The sequence below is a fragment of the Myotis brandtii genome, unplaced genomic scaffold (genome assembly GCF_000412655.1).
Source record: "Myotis brandtii unplaced genomic scaffold, ASM41265v1 scaffold1223, whole genome shotgun sequence".
NCBI classification, from domain to species: domain Eukaryota; kingdom Metazoa; phylum Chordata; class Mammalia; order Chiroptera; family Vespertilionidae; genus Myotis; species Myotis brandtii.
Window position 1 is genome coordinate 514,301 of NW_005354265.1, and position 20,167 is coordinate 534,467.

General features: G+C 48.9%; 1 long non-coding RNA gene across 1 annotated transcript; it reads left to right on the forward strand.

The window, feature by feature from the left end:
- Positions 1-858: 858 nt before the first annotated feature.
- Positions 859-3,804, forward strand: LOC102252939. Its single transcript, XR_313166.2, has 3 exons — positions 859-893; positions 999-1,091; positions 3,297-3,804. It is a non-coding gene; the product is annotated as an uncharacterized LOC102252939 (long non-coding RNA).
- The last annotated feature ends 16,363 nt before the right edge of the window (positions 3,805-20,167 follow it).

Genomic DNA, 20,167 nt, shown 5'->3' on the forward strand with positions numbered 1-20,167 from the left:
TGACGGGGAAATTAAACGCACAGCTGCATCCTTTGACGCTTTTCTGGGCAGCAAGGCCAGCCAACCCCACAATGCGCCTGGCTGGAGAATGCCAGAGACGCTCCCTTCCCGCCTTCCATCTAAGCAGGAGTTCTTCTCCATTCAGCCGCGTCAGATACATACTCTTCCACTGTGCCCTCCTTTACACGCTACACGGATGCCCATACACATGGCCATGGAGCGAGTGTGTGAAAAGCTACTTATCTGCTATTAATGGCTTCCAGGATTTAGACACACATCCATGTACACGTGCATGCACACACACACACACAGCTCTGATGCCACACAGCAAGGAAAGTTGATTAAAATATCGAAAGGGGGGCTGCTGGCTGGGTGGCTCAGTTGGTTAGAGCATCGTCCTGTACACCAAAAAGTTTTGGATTCGATTCTCAGTCAGGGTACATACCTAGATTGTGGGTTTGATCCCCATTGGAGTACATACAGGATGCAACTGATACATGTTTCTCTCACATGTTTCTCTCTCTCTCTCTCTCTCTCTCTCTCTCTAAAATCCTGGGGTGAGGATTTAAAAAAAAAAAAGGAGAGATGGAGTTGGTGGTAAGGCCCAGACCCATGACATATTGGGCGATCAGGGCCTACAAATGTTTTCTTCCCTAGGGATCTTTCCCCCACCATGGCTGATCCTCACACACACCTCCCTTTCACTAGACTTGCCTCATTTGTTCAACAAGTCCCAACTCAAAGCCTTTGATGTCTCCTTGGCATGTCTGGAATGAAGTCCCGCCTCTGGGGTGACATTTATGACTCTTCCCAATCTGACTTCCCTTTCCTTTTTGTCTTCAGACCTTCCTGTTCCATCCCACACATCCTGTCCTGCTCTACTGCTAATACTAGTAAGTGTCATCGTCCTCACCACCCGCACGGGCGTTGATTGAGCGCTGGCTCTGCAAGGCCCTGGACCAGGAGAGCTCATCCTTCACCTTATTTCACCTCCGCAGCTCCATGAGGCAGCACTATGACTGTCCTCAGCTTGAAGACGGGGAAATGTGGGCGCAGATTGGCTAAGGGACGTGCTCTAAGTTACACAGCTCGTAAGTGACCAACAGTCCCTACACGGGCCCTTGGCCTCGGGGAATGCTGTCTCCTCATCAATGGATTCCCTCTTCTACCGTCTTCACATGACCATCTTCTGCTTCTCTCTGATTTCTGACCATTTCTTCTCCTATCAAACTCCCCTGGCTCCAAACAAATACCACTTGGTTGAATTATATTTCTCAAAATGGAGTAAAATGAGGCTTACCACCATAAAATGTTCTTCTCCAGCGTTTTATTTCCACTCTGCAAGTCAAGAAATCTCTGCTGAGATCCTGGGCTGTTGCAGGCTCTGTGCCCTGTGCTGTGGGGGTGTAAACAACTCGAAGAAGCACTCTCCAGAATTTCGCACAGATGGGGACATGGTCGTTCATGGTATTCTTCTTTGGTAAAAAAAAAAATCTCTAGTCTATTTGTGGACATTTTCTCTATTCATTCGGAATATTGTTCCTTTGTACATTCTCTCTCTTTCTGCATCCATCTTATGAGGTTTGTTAGCATGTTGTCCTTTCCAAGCAACTCATGTCGAGCTTTGTTGATGTCTTTATGTCTGAGGATGTTCTATTATTTGCTTTATTGTTTATTCAGTTTTACCGTTGCCTTTATTTTTCTTGTAGTTTCTCTTATTCTTCTCTTAGGCTCTTGAGATGATTGTTTGGGTTGTAGGTTATGTTCAGCTGTTCTGATTTCCAAATAAATGCATTCAAGACTATAAATCACCCCTGTAGGAACCAGTTAAACTACATCAGACAAGCTTGAATATGTAGCACTTTCCTTATTTTCAATTCATAATACTTGTAGCTTTCTTTTTTAACCCATGGATAATTTAGAAGTGTGCTTTTAGTTTCCAAACATATACATAAACCATCTCTTTCTTGTTGATTACTACTTTTATTGCATGCTGAAATATGCTATAAACTTGCAACAGAACCTATTGAACATAAAGATTCTTTGGAATTTATGGAGACTTCTTTTGTGGTTGAATGCATATCCCTCTTTTTCACATGTATTCTCTAGTTGTGGGGTTCAAATTTACATTTATATACAGACATGATCCTGTATTATTTTCAGTGGACCAGCTTCTGAGAAAGATGTGTTAAGTTCACCCACTATGCTTGTTGACTTTTTGGTTTTCCCCTGTAATTTGAGTTTTCACTTTAGATATTTCTCTTTTTTTAATGTTTTTATTGATTTTAGAGCGATAGGAAGAGAGAGGGAGGGAGAAAGAGAAACACTGATGTAAGAGAGAAACATCAATTGGTTGCCTCCTGTACACATCCCATTGGAGGATCGAACCTACAACCTGGGTATGTGCCTTGACTGGGAATTGAACTGGTGATCTTTCTGTGCACAGGACGACGCCCAACCAACTGAGCCACACTGGCCAGGGCTCACTTTATGTATTTCTGGGCTAATATTGTTGGAACCATACAATGAAATGCCTGTCATGGATACTTTCAATACCTTTCACCTTGAGTTCAATTTTTAGCGATAGTAATTTCTTTTGCAGACCTATTCTTGTTTTATCTCTTCATTTGTAATAATTTGGTATAATTTAGTTTTCCCTGTTTTGCTCTTTAATAGCATGCAGCTGGCATTTTTAAAACTAGATTTAAGGAACTCTTTTATTGGTAAATCTAATATGTTTGCATTTATTGTAATTGATGATGTATTTACACCTATTTCTGCTGTCTTATTTTGTTTTCTACTTCCCAGGCATTTTTGTTTGTATGTTTTTATATTTTTCTTTCCTAGTTTTCTATTGGCTTAGCCAAGTTTTTTGTTGTTATTGCAGATATTTCTCCTCTATTGGATCAGAGGTTATATATTCTATTTTTAGCTTCTATAGCTTTAGATTATTAGCAAACACGCTTAAGGTTTTTTGTTTTGTTTTGACAACTCCTAGCATTAATCTATAAATACATCCCTTTTCCTCCACTGAGACGAGAATCTGACCGAACCTTTACTCTAGCTGTCCACCCTCTCTCTCTCTCTCACACCCCTGCCAATGATGTTACCTAAAATTTTCATTTCAACTTGTCAGCCCCGCCCACCTCTGCAGCAGCCCTCCTGAACTGACATGTCACCATGGAGAAAGCCTGGAAGAAACGGACTGAGAAGTTCCCACCACCCAGCTGAGTGGAAGGCTGGAGAGAGAAATTGGGTTCAATTACAGGAAAATTCCATTTCTTTTGTTTGCACAGCCGAGTTTGTGAGCTGAGGATATTGCCGCCATCAGTCAGTCCCCATTCCAAGATTGGGGGTCCAGAGATGAAACTGCCGCCACCCTAAGGATGCTGTCAGCCTTGGTGCTCTCCTGTGGCACAGAAATGAATCCACAGGATGGACAACCGTGATATCCAAACAGAAACGAAACTCCTCATAAGCACGTTTGAACACAGACTAAACATGAACATTCTCCAAACCACAAAAAGCCCCCGATCCTGGCACCTGTGAGCGACTGTTCCTTCTGTATCAACCTGCCTTAGCCTCTCTCTGTTCCTCTCACCTTCGAAAGGAATTAAGATGCCACATCATAGAATTACCTTTGCTTCCTGACAGCGTCCAGCCCAGAGCCAAGCTCCCCTTGCTTGACCCTGACCCAGATCTCCTAACACCCTCTCAGTCCAAATCCTCCAAGTCCTTTCTGATACCTCTACCCGATGCCTCCGGGTTCCCTGTGGCGGGTATTCTCCCGTTGCAACAAGTCACTAACCCAGCTTGGTTGAGTTCCATGTGTGTCTGGTGGTCTCTGGGGAGGTGTGGGGATGGGGGACGTGACCCTGGCCTGACTATAGTCCAAGACACAAAATCATCTCATGTTGGTTGAATTAGGTTGAATTCACAAAATGGGTCCTTGGGGTGCCTGGGGAGGGAGAAAGATGACGTGGGCTCTGTTCCTGACTGCCTCCTCTCCTGGAGCCCACCCCCTGCCGGGCCTGCTGTCAGAGTCTCCATGCAGCTACCTGCGGGGCTCTTCTTATAGCAGGAACCTTCTGTCCCTCCCTCTCTCCACCGAATGGAAGGAGGCCTCCCCCAGGCAGAGCTATTCTCAGCCATTCCCTTCATCCAAGGAGAAGCCAGGATGGACTCAGAGCTCCATATCTGTTTGTGGGAATCTGCTAGTGGCCTGGCCTCCATGCTCAGGGGAAGGTTCTCAGACTAGGCCCTGCCTCTTCCAGCCCTGGAGGAGGCTGCTGGGGACCCGGGCAGGGTCAAGCACAGAGCTGATGCTCCGAGCCCACTGCTTCACCCAGCTTCTTCTCGCTGGCTATGGCCCCTGATGAGCAGCTGGGTGGGTCCTGAGGCTGTGGGAACTAAGCTGCTAGCCAATGGGATGAGCCCTAATCAGCCCCCTGTCAGAAACTGCCAAAGAGGGACTGAATAGAGTGTCTCCTCCTCACTGAAAAGAAATTGAACCAACCTACAGCAAAAATATCAATCTGATTTTTGGCCAAAAAAGGTGAGCCTGAAGATACACATCTAGAATGTCATACACACACACACACACACACACACACACACACACGCAAACACACTCTTGGGAATGCATCTATAAACACATGCATGTGCACGGTGCCATGGGAACACCTCTTGTTCTCTCAGACTTGTGAGAGTGCCATCAGAAGTTGGCTTCTTCCCAGAGCTGAGATACATCACAGAGACACAACAACCGCCCTCCATTTTCAGTAAAGTTCCTCATTTCTCCAGATGCCGAGTGTGGTAGTCAATCGTGGAAACTATGAGGGCACATCACCGAGATGGGAGTCAAAATCGCTCAGGCAGGGCTCAGGGAGGGAGGGAAGAGCCCATCCTGTCCTCTCACCTGAAGTGTCCACCTCCTTATAACACCTGGCTCAGATGTCACCTGCTCTGTCAAGCCTTCCCTGACTTTCCCGGGTAGATTTTGTCACATCCTTCTCTGTGATCCCCCCCGGCAAATCGCAATGACCTCTTGTTGTAGGTACCTGTTGTTTTTGCCAGTTGTATCACTTACAATTTCGTTCGGCTGCAAGTGACAGAGTCCCCAAGAAACCAGGGCTTTCACCAGGCTTAAACAGAATAGAAATGCATTTATCCCCCACACAATGTCCAGGGTTGCAAGGACAGTTCTACGATCTTCTAGAATCCCGGTTACTCCAGCTTTCCCTTCAGTTATTCCTAGGGTATGACTTTCAGGCTATTGGTACCAGATGGTGGCTGGAACTTCAACCATTAGGTCACATTCAATGCCACAGGTTGGAGTTGGCATTGTGCGGAGGAGGTGGCAAAGAATTTCTCTTTTAAGGAACATTTCTGGGAACTGCCACATGACACCTTCACTTCAGTTACATTGGCCACAATTTAGTTGCAGACTATGTCTACCTGCAAGAAATGCTGGGAAATGTAGTCTTTTTTTAGACGGCCATAGTCCAGTAAAAAAAAAATTCGACTCAGAAGGAAGAGGAGAAAATGACTACTGGGCCAGTCGTCAGTCCTGACCACTCCCACCCAGCATATCTTCCCCCTAACTCTGGTTACAGAATCTAGGCTTTGTGGAGAGCTACCCCTTTTCCGGTGGGTACAGCCTTGCTATACCATCAGCCAAGAGGCCCTGACAAAGCCCAGGAATGCCCCCATGACTCAGAGAGATTCTCTTCCAGGGCATGAGGTTGCCGCTAGGTGATCCAAGATGGAAAACGACTGGAGTGACTTTGTTCCTAATCCTAGAACCCTGAAGAAATGGTCCATTTTCTCCAGCTTGCGGGGTCCTTGGGGCTACGTGCTTGTCTGACCAGTCCAAAGTCTGGTGCTGCAGGTCATCCTTTAATTCTGTGAGTTGCCCCGTATCCTTTCAATTAATTCATTTTATTTTCTTATTTAAATTACCCAAAGTTCATTTCTATTCCTGGCAACTAGAAAACCCTGACTGATATCCCTCAGTATGTCATGTATCATATCACTCACATATCTGTGTCTTTAACCAGACAAACTCTTCAAAGTAGAGTGCATATTTGTGTCCCTGCCCTACGGATCAACACGGTCCCATTAGGAAGTCTGTAAATGTTTGTAAAATATGTGAACGAGAGATTTCAGGTGGTTCTATGGATACATATTATGACCTTGAGAAAGCCACCAACTTCCATGACTCATTATCCCCAAAGGAACTCACTCTTAGTAAGAGTTAGTGATGGCAAGGAAAACCTTCAATTCCTGACCTCCCACTTCACGCTCAGAACTACCGGAACATAGTTTCCCTGATTTTATGATTGTGGCACAAGTTTTTCTACTAACATAATATCAAATTCTTACTCTCCTGACTTCCAGTTAGTTCAGTGGTTCTCAACCTTGGCTGCACATTAGAATCACCTGGAAATCTTTTTAAAAGCCTGATTTCTGGGCCTCATCCTCCGGAAATTCTGTTTCTTTGTTACTAATGTTGTGGCCTCACCCCATAACAAAGAAACAGAATTTCCGGAGGATGAGGCCCAGAAATCAGGATTTTAAAAAGATTCCCAGGTGATTCTAATGTGCAGCCAAGGTTGAGAACCACTGAGTTAGTTACTTTATCTCCCTAACTGGACTCAGATTCATCAGATTTGTCTTAAATGATTAATTGCCAGCTGGGATTCAGGAGTCATAAGACCATTCTCTGTCCCACACCTGTACCAACTCATGGGGCAACCACGTTAATACCAGGTAGTTCTCAGCCTGCCATAGCTCAAGGGAGCAAGAGCACGGGTGGCCCGAGCACACAGTCAGATTCCATCTTCTGGGAAATGTGCATGGCAGTAGAGAGATGCTGCTGTCACGCTAGGCTGTTCCCAAGGACAGAGCACAGGTAAATAGGGAGAGACGGGCGCTTTCCTCTGGGCGGCCACTCTATAAAGACACATAGAGAGTCAATCTGGAGAGAAAGAGGACGGAAGAGGATGTGCAGGCAGAAGCAGAAAGAGCAATCCGTGGTTCCAGAGATAAAACCAGGAGAAGCGCGCTCCCTTTCCAGATGGCTTTACAGGTCCCAGTGCTGGTCTCCTGAGTGGCTCACTAGCCTTCTCTGCCCTTGAGTTAGTTCTGCAAGACACCTGCGAAGCCACGGAGCAAGTATTCCTTTATTCTCCTCAGCCGCTCTGGCACAGGTGCTTGCACCCAAAGGACCAACAGAGACACCTGCTCCAGGTCAGGTGTGATGGTCTTTCCTGATGACTCTCGCCTCAGCTCTCTCACTGCTCTCCCTGCCTCTGGTCCACCCCAACCCTACCCCCATCCGCCTTCCACCTGGGCTTCCAGGCAAACCTCGTCATGTCTGTGCCCCTGTGAGCGGAAAAGAGGCAACAGGCAGGCCCAAAACAGCTCTCCTGTGCAAGGCCCGCCTGCCAGCTGGCCCGTCCTGGTGTCGGGGAACTTCAGTATCAGGGGGGTGCTCGCCCTAACTGATTTGAGGGGGCTCACTGTGTGCCTAAACTGCTTATGCAAGCAAAGTGGCTTATGCCAGACACTTGCTTTCTGTTTTGGAGTCTGGGATTTTTGCAAGTAGTAGGCCAAGGTGTCTAAGTGCCCAGTCCCCAGTAAAACTCCTGGACACAGAGTTTATGATGAGCGTCCCTGATTGACAACATTTCACGGGTCATCACAACTGGTTGTATGTCCTGTGTGAATCCACTGGGAGAGGGCCCGTGGGAGCTGGCGCCTGGTGGTCCCCCACTTGGCCCCACGTGCCACTGCCCTCTGCTGACCTTGCCCTGTATCCTCAGGCTGTAATAAATCTTGGCCATGAGTGTCCTAACAGTTCTGCTGTGCCCATGTCCCAAAAGATGCGAGGTCCAGGAAGTCAGAAACTTGGTCCCAAGGGTTGCAGACCAGGTTGTATTTACCAGGACAGGCCATGGCACACAGTAGGTGCTCAATAAAAATTTTTGAGCTTTATTCTTCCTACACAGAAACCTCCCTCCTCTGAAAACCTGGGAAATGACACCCTGGCATCTGAGATGTGACCTTATACACTCAACATATATAGCTGAGAATCTGAAAGTGGGGGGGGGGAACAACACAGGAGGTGCCCTTATCCCCAATTTGCAAACAAGACTCTCAAGAAGTTAAGTGACCTAACCAAGGCTGCACAGCTGGCAGATGGCAGGACTCGAGGCAACCCCAGAGCAGTTAGATCCCAAAACTCTCCTGGCATCATATCTACAAACCTGGAATGGAGAGCCACCCTGGAGCTCGGGGCAGCCCTGGGTCTCTGCTCCTCTCATCTGTGACCTCCCTAAAGGCAAGGACAATGGACACTGATGCTCCTCTCACCACCCAAGCCACCAGCACAGGGCAATGCAGACAAGGCCCAGAAAGTCACTGGAGATGCCATGAGGACCCCCAGAGGCCTCCGCTAACCCCCCTCCTACAGAGCCCACTCCAGACAGATCTGAGGCGATGCTCCGACTCCCTCCCCGCACTAGAGAATCTCAGAAATCGAATCCCCTTGGAAAGGGGGCAGCTTCAGTTTCAGCTTCCCTCGCTGCGGCCCGAGAGCCAGCATCAGGGTCCTGCCGCCCCAGGAAGCTCCGGGTTTCCTTGGGCTGAATCCCTGTGACATTTTCACTGGTAAAATAAATTTGATTTGCAGAAGCCATGAAGGAGCTGGGGTGAGGTGACTTCCCAGATGCACTGCGTTATTGGATATGATAAAAGACTGAATGAGTCAGTAAACGTAGCAGTTTAGTAACTGTTAAAAAATCAATACCCACAGTCTGGTGGAGGAGGAGGAGGCGATAATGGACGGAGCGGAGGAGGGAGGCTTCATGCCTGAGCTCACACACACCCCAACACGAATCCACAGCCCCCTCGTCCCCTCCCAGACACACAGGACACGGGGATGCACACCTCCCACTCCTGCAGACATAAACAGGCACAGATACTCATCGACGTGTGCACACAACATATATGTTCGTGTCCAGGCACGTCCACTAACAGTCATAATAATAGGGACCACTTGTTGACCAATAAAAATGTGCCAGGCCCTGGCCTAGGGCTTTGCAAGTCTTTATTGCCCTTACTCTCTTACTAATGTTGCGTAACCTTATGAGGTAAGCAGATGACTACTCCCATTTTACAGGTGGAGAAATCGAGGCACAGCAGTCTTCAGTAACTTGCTCACAGTCATCACAGCTAGGAAACAAGGAAGCAGATTAGAACCCACACTGATGTCAGACGTCTTATTCTCGGGGGAGGGGACATATTTCATTAATTCTTTTATGGTTTTATTGAGATGTCAGTGTATTCTGAGATTCACACATTTAAAGTGGACCGTGGGATGAGTTTTGATACATGTGGATACACACAGAATCATCACCACCGTCAACACAATAAACACACCCGTCACTCTGACAAGTCTCCTCGGGCCCCTTCGCTATCTCTCCCTTCTGTTCCTCCCGCCCCACCTCCCCCAGCAGCCAGTCCTCTGCTTTGTGTCCCTATTGGCTGGTTCACATTGTCGAGAATTTTATGTAAATGGAATCACACAGGAAGTTCTCTTTGCTGCGTTCAGTGCAGTGTTCATAATGACCACACCGCAGGGCCTGCATTGTCGAGAATTTTATGCCTTCAGTGCAGTGTTCATAATGACCACACCGCAGGGCCTTCCCACAGAGATGAGACAGACATGTGAGCATACTCATGCTTGCCCACACGAGGCCCACAGGTTCTCACACACCCCACCTTTCTGCCGGGAACTGCAAATTCCACGATGACCAAGCAGTCACGGTCCCTACCCCAGGGAACTGAACTGCCTCCTATGCCAGGGAGGCCACCCCTGTGCTGTGGCCAGAGAAGGAAGCCTGGAGCACCGCGAGGCTGGGGGAAGAGTCACACCCAGGGGGAGAAAGTAGGAGAATAAGCAAGAGGGGAGAGGAAGGGAGGAAGGATGGGAGGGAGAGGGAGAGGTTGGGGCCACAGACCAAGCTCTGATGGGCTTGGCTGGCTGGAAGAGGACCCTTCCTTCTGGAGTGGACATCGAAAGATCGTCACAAGATGCCAGGGGGTGGGGGGGATGGAGACAGTGGGGTAGGGAAAGGATGAGTTGAATTCCACTGCAGGAGCACAGCACAAGGACCCAGGAGGGCCACGCTGGAACAGAGCTCCTGGCGGACCCTCAGCCCTGTGGGACCCAGAGTCCAGCTCACAGCTCACGTCTGGTTGGCCCCTGGTTCCCCATCTGGATGCACATTGGAGTCACTCTAGGAGTTTGAAATAATACTGAGCCCTGGGTCCCACTCCCAGAAAGTCTAAGTTAGGTTGTGTGTGTGTGTGTGTGTGTGTGTGTGTGTGTGTGTGTGTGTGTTTGGGGCGGGGGGCTGGGGCTAGCATATGGATGTTTGAGAGCTCTCCAATGATTATCTAATATTCACCTGGTTTGAGAACCACTGTGATTCATCATTCACCTCCAGCCTTAGGATGGGTAGACACCTCCCCCAAGAGCCCCAGGATACAAGAAAGCCCAGGAGGGCCCTGGAAATGCAGCTGCGTTAGTCTCCAAACACCACCTCCCTGCAAATGCCCTATTAAGAATTTAACCAGATATTTAGGATTTTCACCCGGCCTGGGGGCTCAGTGGTGGAGTATTGGCCCATGAACCAACAAGTCACTAGTTCGATTCCCAGTCAGGGCACATGCCTGGGTTTCAGGCTCAATTCCCAGTAGGGGGTGTGTAGGAGACAGCCCATCAATGGTTCTCTCTCATCAATGTTTTTATCTCTTTATCCCTCTCCCTTCACCTCTTTCTAGAATAAATAAAAACATATTTTTTTAAAAAAGAACTTAACCACATAACTTGTGCTCATTAGTGGTAATGACTTTCTTATCAAATATCAGACATTTAAAGCCTTTCAGGTTTTACTGGTAATTTAATATCAAGATAATTAGACATCCATTAGAAACACTAAATGTTATTTACATTGGCTGTTGTTTTTTTTGAATCTGTAATAAGACTGCATCATAATCTCTATCCTCTCCTTCTTTTTTAAAAAAATATATTTTATTGATTTTTTTACAGAGAGGGAGGGAGAGGGACAGAGATCCAGAAATATCAATGAGAGAGAAACATCGATCAGCTGCCTCGTGCACACACCCCTCCCCCCCGCACTGGGGACCAAGGCACATGCCCTTGACCAGAATTGAACCTGGGACCCTCCAGTCCGGCTAGGGCTCCCCTCCTTCTTCTTAATGGCTATTGATTATGTGGGACAACAAATCTAACACATTGACGAGTATTGGATAGGATGAAATCTGAAGTATGAATCGCCACTGAAAGTAAAGAACGCTGAGTTTAGTTCAGCCTCACACTAGAGCAGGAGCAGAAGCCCAGCTAATATATCTTCTCAGCCAAGCCAAGGCATGGAGAGATTGCTGTAAAATCCTTTTCAGCTTAATTACAGTTTACTTTTAATTAATCAAATCACTTCATGGTTAGATTGATGCCCATTCACAAAAACCAGGTTATTTCGATCATGTTAAACTTCTACTGCCTTGTCGATGTCTTGATGTGCAGAAAATTTGACAGGACTATGGGCACTCATATGTCCCCGTGGAGGAAAAATCATGGATTCTGGCCCTCAAGATTTGATGGGCATGAGTCTGAAAGTCTCACTCCCCTCATCAAGTCTAGAAGAGACTTTATGAGGGGAGTGAAAGATACAGCAGTAGAGTGGCCATGATTAATAAGATGGAATCGTTCCATGGTAAACAAATCAATTGGTGATATTTTGAAAATTGTTTAAAATGTTTAAGTGGGTGATATCTCCAAAAGGCCACATCGTAGAGTTGCAAGTGTCCTGTGTTGGATGCACTCTCTTCTCTCTCTCTCTCTCTCTCTCTCTCTCTCTCTCTCTCTCCCCCCTTCTCCTTCTCCCCCGTCCCTCCCTTCCTCCCTCTCTCCCTGATTTCTATCTCTTTGCATTTAGGCTCTGTATTTTGACATACTCCTATACCTGATCTTGTAATCCAACTGTTAGTTGAATTCTCAAAAGAAATACTCTATATTTTGAAATTCAAGAGTCACTCTTTTCTAAGTTCCAGAAAATCTCCACCTGGCTCCTATTGGATCTCTTTAGGAGCTCTTGTTCCTTTTGTTGTTGTGTTAAAGTTGTCTCCTGGCTCTCGCCCAGATGTATTTCGGGAAGAGGCACCGTCCCAGGTCTTCCTGGCGGTCTGCTTGCCCCTGGTTTCTGCCGTCACAGCTGCAGTGATTTCCAGCTGTCACAGCCTCACCAACCTGAGTCAGCACAAGGCTTCTGCTCCTCTGAGCTCTGTCTCCAGGGTAGCCCGCTGGCCAACTCAGTACCTGCAGGCAACTCAACCTCAAACGGCAAAACACAAATTTAAAAATAGCTTGTAAATTGGTCATCGGCCAAATTGATCATGTGACAAAATGACCACGGTGAAATAATTGTTGGCAAATTCGTTTGCTTCTCCACAAAAGCACTGGTAGCCCAGCCTTGTCCTGAAAAGGGTGTTGAGAGACTGTTGGCAAAGGGGCAGGTAGGAATAGAAGCTCAGGCTTCACGTTCCCAGAAATCACCCTCGTGTGGCCGTGAGAGTCGTCCTGCTTTTGTCTAGATGAGGTGGATTGTACTTGTTTACCCAAAGGCACGAGTGAGGGTGTATCTTGACACTCACTTCTGTAGTTGCAAGTCCTGTGTTGGTCACCTCTCGGGTGTAACACATTACAGCCTGTAACACACGTGCCAAACAAATCCTAATGAGAAAAAAGGCTGCCTGAGTTTGGAGTGTATTTGTCAGAACTGGGGCAGCAGCTCTGACGCCCTGTTCTGCCCGCATTGGGCAGGCGATGGGAAGGGGCCAGGCAGCGGGGCCATGTCCCCAGGAGAAGGCCAGCGTCCGGGAGGGACGGGAGGCCTCATCACAGAAAACTGTGGGCCTGGGCTGGGGGGACTGAGGGAGGGAAGGTGAGCATGGAAACTGGGACACTCAGCCTCAGCCTGGAGAAGATCAAAGACTGAGTTCTCAGTGGGCACATCAAGGGGGAGATACACCAAGCGCTGGGACGGAGCCAGCTGTGGGGTCTGAGGAGGCAGTTCTACCACCAGAGCTGCTGGTGCTGGCCGGCCTGGGAGACAGGCCGTTCCTTTCCATGAAAGGCATGCAAGCCACACCTGAGAGGTCATCTGGCAGGGGTGTGATAGAACAAGCATGTCAAACTCAAAGGCTCACACGGGCCAGATAAATAAGGTGTAAGTTTATGTGGGCCATAAGAAAACAAAAGCTTCCATTTTCATAGAAACATGGGTTTATTTCTATAAGAGACATGCTAAATACAAAGGGCTGAAATAAATGAGTAATCGTTAACATAAAATAATAGAACATTTTAATAACAATTAATATTTTTTCTTGAACATTAACTTACCAGACACTGAATAACTGCACAAATTAATAAGCGTAACGCAAATAAACCTATTTTTCTTGTTCTCCAAAAGTGAAATATTTCCTGTTGCACACACCAAACAAGTCAGTACAAGACTATTGACATGGCAATCGGCTGCTAAAATATTCGCTGCTAGTATTAGTGGAGAGAAATGGTGCGCCTATGCGTAAGGTGCGTAAAGGAAATGAATGCAACACGATTATGTAATCAGTCATTAGCAAATGTTGTAGTTTGTTATTAATAATTATGTATAATGGGATGTTGTAAAAATTAAGTTACGAAATTTTTATTAAAACGTTTCTTATGTACCATTGTATTGGCTGGGCCGCAAAAATATTCATTGTGGGCCACATGCAGCCTGTGGGCCACGAGTTTGACATGCTTGTTGTAGGAGGTCACCTGACTCCTGGGGAAAGATTGGCTGATTCCAGGGTTCCCACCTACCTGGCGTTGTGGGCCACATGCGGCCCATGGGCCACAAGTTTGACATGCTTGTTGTAGGAGGTCACCTGACTCCTGGGGAAGGATTGGCTGATTCCAGGGCTCCCACCGACCTGGGCATCTGTAACCCTTCAGGTGGCTCAGGTGCAACAGTGGGAGGGATCCTGCTTCCCACCACTGGCCACTGAGATTCATAAAAACTTAGCATGTTGAGGTGGTGAGTGGGACTCCTGGTGTCAGAAAAGCCACAACCCCTTTATATTTGCTCCCAAGAATCTTGCATTGATCTTAGACAGTCAACTCTTTAGTTTAGGAAAATCACCATGATGTGCTTTTTAGTTACACAAATACTCATGGTTGTTTGTGGAGAAAACCGTGAAATCGCCATTAACCTGGATACAGATGTTTTAAACTAAGAATTACCTGGGGTTTCTGTTTCGCAGCTGAGGGGGCCATGGCCCCTCCCCGTGAGAAGGAGGGGCGGGAGGGGCCGAAGGGAAAGCTCTAAGAATGAGGCCTTGCTTCTGTGAGAACTGTGCCTGGGGACACATGGGTCCTTTCAGAGAGCGTGGCTCTGGCCTCACCGCCTGCTGGAGGGGAGACTGCGAAGGGGAGCTGGTTGGGACTCTGAATAAGCCTGAACCTATTGCTCCCTCATGCCTGTGGCGTGGGCTTCCCTGGAAAGGAGTGGATGTTCCCACTGTCAATCATGTTGGGAAATACCTGGGGTAGGACATGGGGGAGGGGTGGGGCGTTAGATGGGGATGAGGGGACTCCGGCCTCCTCTGAGCTGAGCGGGCCTTTCTACAGGAAGCAGCTGGAAGAGACGCTGCCCTGGCTCTGTAGGGTCCCCAGGGCGGGGTCTGGGTCCTTCAGATCTGAGTGCAGCCCCGCCTGGAGCAGGTGCAAGTTCCCCTTTGTAATAGTCTTCCCTTTTGTGACCCCAGAACCTTTAGGAAAGTGTCTGTAAAGTTGAAGTTTCCTCTTAGCTGGGCTACAGAGAATTCAGAGGAAGGCCAGCCCTGGGCTTGGGTTTTGGTGGGGTGATGAGGGACTCTATCTCCTGGTAGAAAGCGGTGGCACCACAGCCCCCCGGGCCATCCTGGGGGAGACCGTGGAGGGACAGCTGGGCCGGCATTTCAGACACTTGAACGTGAACTAGCATTGCGGGGTTTCCCGGGCTTCCCTGGTGGGCAGGGGTTTGCGTTGGTCATTGGGTACTTCATCAGGATGTGACTATGTTCTCGGAAGTACAGGTGAGGTACCGTTCCATGGGTTACTTCACAACAGTCATATGAAGTCAGCTGCTACACCTGGAACAGAGACTCAGGCATAAATTGATCTGCCCAAGCTCACCTAGCCCATATGCAGCGCAGCTGGACTGAGGGTCTGTATTGCATCCTTCTTAGTGGCCCTCGGCGCCTTGCTGCTGGCCGGGGTCATGGCAGATCCAGGCAAATCTACCCCAGATGATGGGCTGGAAGAAACCCAACAGGGAACGGGGGGGCAGAGCTGAAGAGACCCCAGGATGAAGGGTGGTTAACAGCCAGAAACCAAACCAAACAAAGTGGAATCTGATTAGGGAAAGTCGGCTTTGGAATTGTAGTCTTTCAACGGAAATAGGGGAGGCTGGGCCTGTTGCAAGGGCTGAGGTAGGTGGGAGGCCTGAGCATTTGTAGGAGTGTCCGAGCCCATGACTGTTCCAAAACCCACCACCCAGTAGGATGAGTGGCCTTGATCACACTTCCCACTGGCCCTTCAGAGATCATGACAATAGAGCTGGCGGCTCCTAGTAGCAGGTGCTCCCTCCCAAGAACGGGCTGCATCTGGGACAAGGGCAATCGATGATGCGGCTCAGGTCAGTGCCCAATGAATGAATCTGCGTGTGTCCCAGGCCTCGTGCTCAGCGTGGAGGAAATGTAGACACAGCATACAGGGCAATGGGCAAGGTGACAAGGACAAGAAGGTGAGAGAAGGGTTGTGAGTGGCAGGTACCCAGGGACGTTGGGGGCACACAGAGGGCAGAGGAGGAGAGGCAAGGGTGCTGCCTCCCCTGTGCCCCTCACCCACCCCATCACAGCACTCACCACGGAACTGATCATGAGCCAGTGTCCTGCGCCCGACTCTGAGCCGCCCAGGGCGGGGATGCCATCTGGTTTCTAGGGCTCCCTCACCACAGGAAAGGGTCAGTCTCGTAGGAGACACATGGCGAGGCCACCACAAGCAGAGTGTGCGGGGTGGGCAGGGGTGATGGCAGAGTGGGCTGCCGAGGTGGCATATGCTCCATCCAGGAGGTCCTGCAATTCCAGGCTAAGGAGCTGTGCTTCATCCAGCAGGTGGCAGGGCCACCAAGCAGGGGTCAGGATGAAGGGCACGCAGGGGCAGCTGTGGGGCAGTGAGCTCTGCCTGTACCCGTAGCCCTGGCGGGACTCCCTGCAAGGGATGAGCAGGACGGTGGATACTCCAGAGCTGCCCCCGCCCCAAAGTGGCCCCCGAGCAGGGAGGACCCCGTGGGAAAGGCAAGCTGATATAAATCAGAGCGAACCTGAGCTGATCCCTGGCTCCCTAAATCAAGAACCTGGCAGATTTTCCGGGCGGGAATCAATCTTCCTGTCCCCACAGTAAATACCATAATCTTTTTTCCAGTGTGGTTTAGAGAATGTAACTGCCACGCTCATGATTTATTCGAAAATATTCTGCCAGGTTATGTGAATGAATGGGGAGTCAACGTGCTTTTAAACAGGAGGTCGGAACACTTACAACGGGGCTCAGGTCCCTCTCACGGCGGCTCTTTGCAGCAGGCTCCGGGGTCCACACCTGCCCGTGGCGGAGCGACCTGTGGCCGGCCACCTGGACGGGGAGGCACACGGGACCTGAGACACCAGAATGCCCTCCCAGCCAGCAGGGGGCAGGGCAGAGGCAGCTGACTCCCAGCAGCTGGCCCTCTTTCTACAGAAGCAAATTTGAGATTTATATTTTTTATTACACAGATAACACAAGGACACATCCTTGTTATGCATGTCAAACAATGCAGAAGTTTCTAGAGCAGTGGTTCTCAACCTTCCTAATGCCGCAATCCTTTAATACAGTTCCTCATGTTGTGGTGACCCCCAATTTCATTGTTACAAATTGAACATAATTAAAGCATAGTGATTAATCGCAAAAACAATATGTAATTATATATGTGTTTTCCGATGGTCTTAGGCGACCCCTGTGAAAGGGTCGTTCGACTGCCAAAGGGGTCGAGACCCACAGGTTGAGAACCGCTGAAGGAGATCCTGTAATTCCAGGCTAAGGAGCTGCGCTTCATCCAGCAGGTGGCAGGTCCACCAAGCAGGGGTCAGGATGAAGGGCACACGCAGGGGCAGCTGAGGGGCACTGAGCTCTGCCTGTACCCGTAGCTCTGGCGGGACTCCCTGCAAGGGATGAGCAGGACGGTGGATACTCCAGAGCTGCCCCCGCCCCAAAGTGGCCCCCGAGCAGGGAGGACCCCGTGGGAAAGGCAAGCTGATATAAATCAGAGCGAACCTGAGCTGATCCCTGGCTCCCTAAATCAAGAACCTGGCAGATTTTCCGGGCGGGAATCAATCTTCCTGTCCCCACAGTAAATACCATAATCTTTTTTCCAGTGTGGTTTAGAGAATGTAACTGCCACGCTCATGATTTATTCGAAAATATTCTGCCAGGTTATGTGAATGAATGGGGAGTCAACGTGCTTTTAAACAGGAGGTCGGAGCACTTACAACGGGGCTCAGGTCCCTCTCACGGCGGCTCTTTGCAGCAGGCTCCGGGGTCCACACCTGCCCGTGGCGGAGCGACCTGTGGCCGGCCACCTGGACGGGGAGGCACACGGGACCTGAGACACCAGAATGCCCTCCCAGCCAGCAGGGGGCAGGGCAGAGGCAGCTGACTCCCAGCAGCTGGCCCTCTTTCTACAGAAGCAAATTTGAGATTTATATTTTTTATTACACAGATAACACAAGGACACATCCTTGTTATGCATGTCAAACAATGCAGAAGTTTCTAGAGCAGTGGTTCTCAACCTTCCTAATGCCGCAATCCTTTAATACAGTTCCTCATGTTGTGGTGACCCCCAATTTCATTGTTACAAATTGAACATAATTAAAGCATAGTGATGAATCACAAAAACAATATGTAATTATATATGTGTTTTCCGATGGTCTTAGGCGACCCCTGTGAAAGGGTCGTTCAACCCCCAAAGGGGTCGCGACCCACAGGTTGGGAACCGCTGTTCTAGAGCAATATGTAAAGTCTCCCTTCGACTCCCTCCCCTCGGCCCCCACATTCCTACTTCTTCCCTCAGAAGAACCACTAACAGCGACCACCATTCTATATTCATAAAACATGCACCTTTATCATAGAAATAGGTTCATAATGCACATAATGTGTTTATGGTTCATATTACTTCTAGGTTTTACAACCTTTCTGAAAAAATACTGCAATAAACTTCTTTGTAATTAAATGCATCTCAAGGCAAATGCATGGGTTTTCTTTTCATACAGATTCAGTTCCTGGTTACAGTCTTGACAGGTTCTGCCAAATTGCCCTCCAAGCGTACTTTGCCCATAAAATATAAGCATCTCTTTCCCCACAGAGCTCGGAGCACTTCCATTTATTTTTTGCCAAATTGATGGGCAAAGAGCCCTCGGTATTGACTCACCTGTAACTGGTCATTCCTTTGCTCGGTTCTCTACTAGGTTCTTTTTCCTTGTGGCATTCAGGGATCTTAGTTTTTGCCTTTTGAATATACGGAATATATTTCATTTCAATCATTGCTTGTCTCTTAACGTGCTTGTGTCTTCCCTGTTCAGAGAGGTGACATATTTTAAAGAATTCAGATCCGAGGATCTTTTTATGTGTGGCTCTGGGTTTTGTGACTCGCACTGGGAGGCGTTCCTTCCCCCAGGATTATATTTTAAATGTTTTCTGCATTTTCAAAATATTTTTTCTGTTTCTTTGTTTTGTTTGCATGTGCTCCCTGCCTCCAGCATCTCTGTTTACTCCCTCACTTTTCCCAGCTCCACTCTCCCCGAGGCGATGTCCCAGCCAGACTTCAATCAGTTCCCTGGGCCCCTCATCTCCTCAGCGTATCTCCAGTCTTTTCCTCTGGGCTCTGGCCTCGCATAGCCACCTATCCGCGGGACATCACAAAAGACCACAAACTCTCCAAATGCCAAACTGCACTCTCACTCTTTCTTCCTAAGCCCGACTTCCTTTCTACCCCAGTGAATGGCCTACAAACCTGGGCCTCGCCCTTTGCGCCGCTCTGTCCTTCACCCTCCAACCGCACATCCCCCCAAGAGTGTGCAGGGAACTCATCAGCCGTACCTCCTAAACTCTCCGCCCACGGCTGCCTTCCCCCACCCTCCCTGCCCTGGCCTAGGCCGCCTTCTTCTCTTGCCAGGCCTTCCCCCCTACCTGCTAGCTCATCTTTCCAGCTCCACTCCCACCTGCTCTAATCCCTTCTCCATGCAGCAGACTGACCTCTTCAAGATGCAGATGAGGTCACATCACCCCATTTTTCTCAAAACTGTTAGAATAAAGAATAAAACCCTTCCTGTGGCCCATGGGACCTTGCGTGATCTGGGCCCTGCAGGCCTGGTCTCAGCCTCGCTCCCTGCACCAGCCATGCAGTCCTTCTCTAACCACAGGTCCTTTGCACGTGCTGTCCTCACTACCTGCCATGCTCTCTCCTTTCCACACCCCACGTCTCTTCCCCAATTCAATCCTATTCTCCCTTTCTCTCTCAATTCAAATGTCACTTCCATGACCCCATAGCTTCGTTCAGGCCCCCATGTTATATTTTCTCATAGTAATGTCACATTTTTCTCATAGCAGCAGTCCCAGTGTGTGCAGATTATATTTACGTACTTGATTATTTGATGTCTGTCTGCTCCCCCCTCCCCCAAGACGACTGGCTCTGTGAGGGCAGGAGCTGGGTCTGTTGGGCTCAGCACACTGTGTAGCGTGAGGCCTGTGCTCTGTAAACCTTGGTTGGGAGAGCAGCTCACTCTTGACTAGTGATTCTGCTGCTCCCCCAGCGCCAGCAGCAAGGCAAGGCCAGGAAGGCTCCCTCTTTGCGTTGCAGCAAAGAGAAGACTCGTTGCTCTCTGCCAAGAACCGAGCAAGTCCTGACCCATGTCTCAGGGGCGCTGGAGAGACAGAGAGGGAGAGGGAGAGGGAGAGGGAGGGAGATAG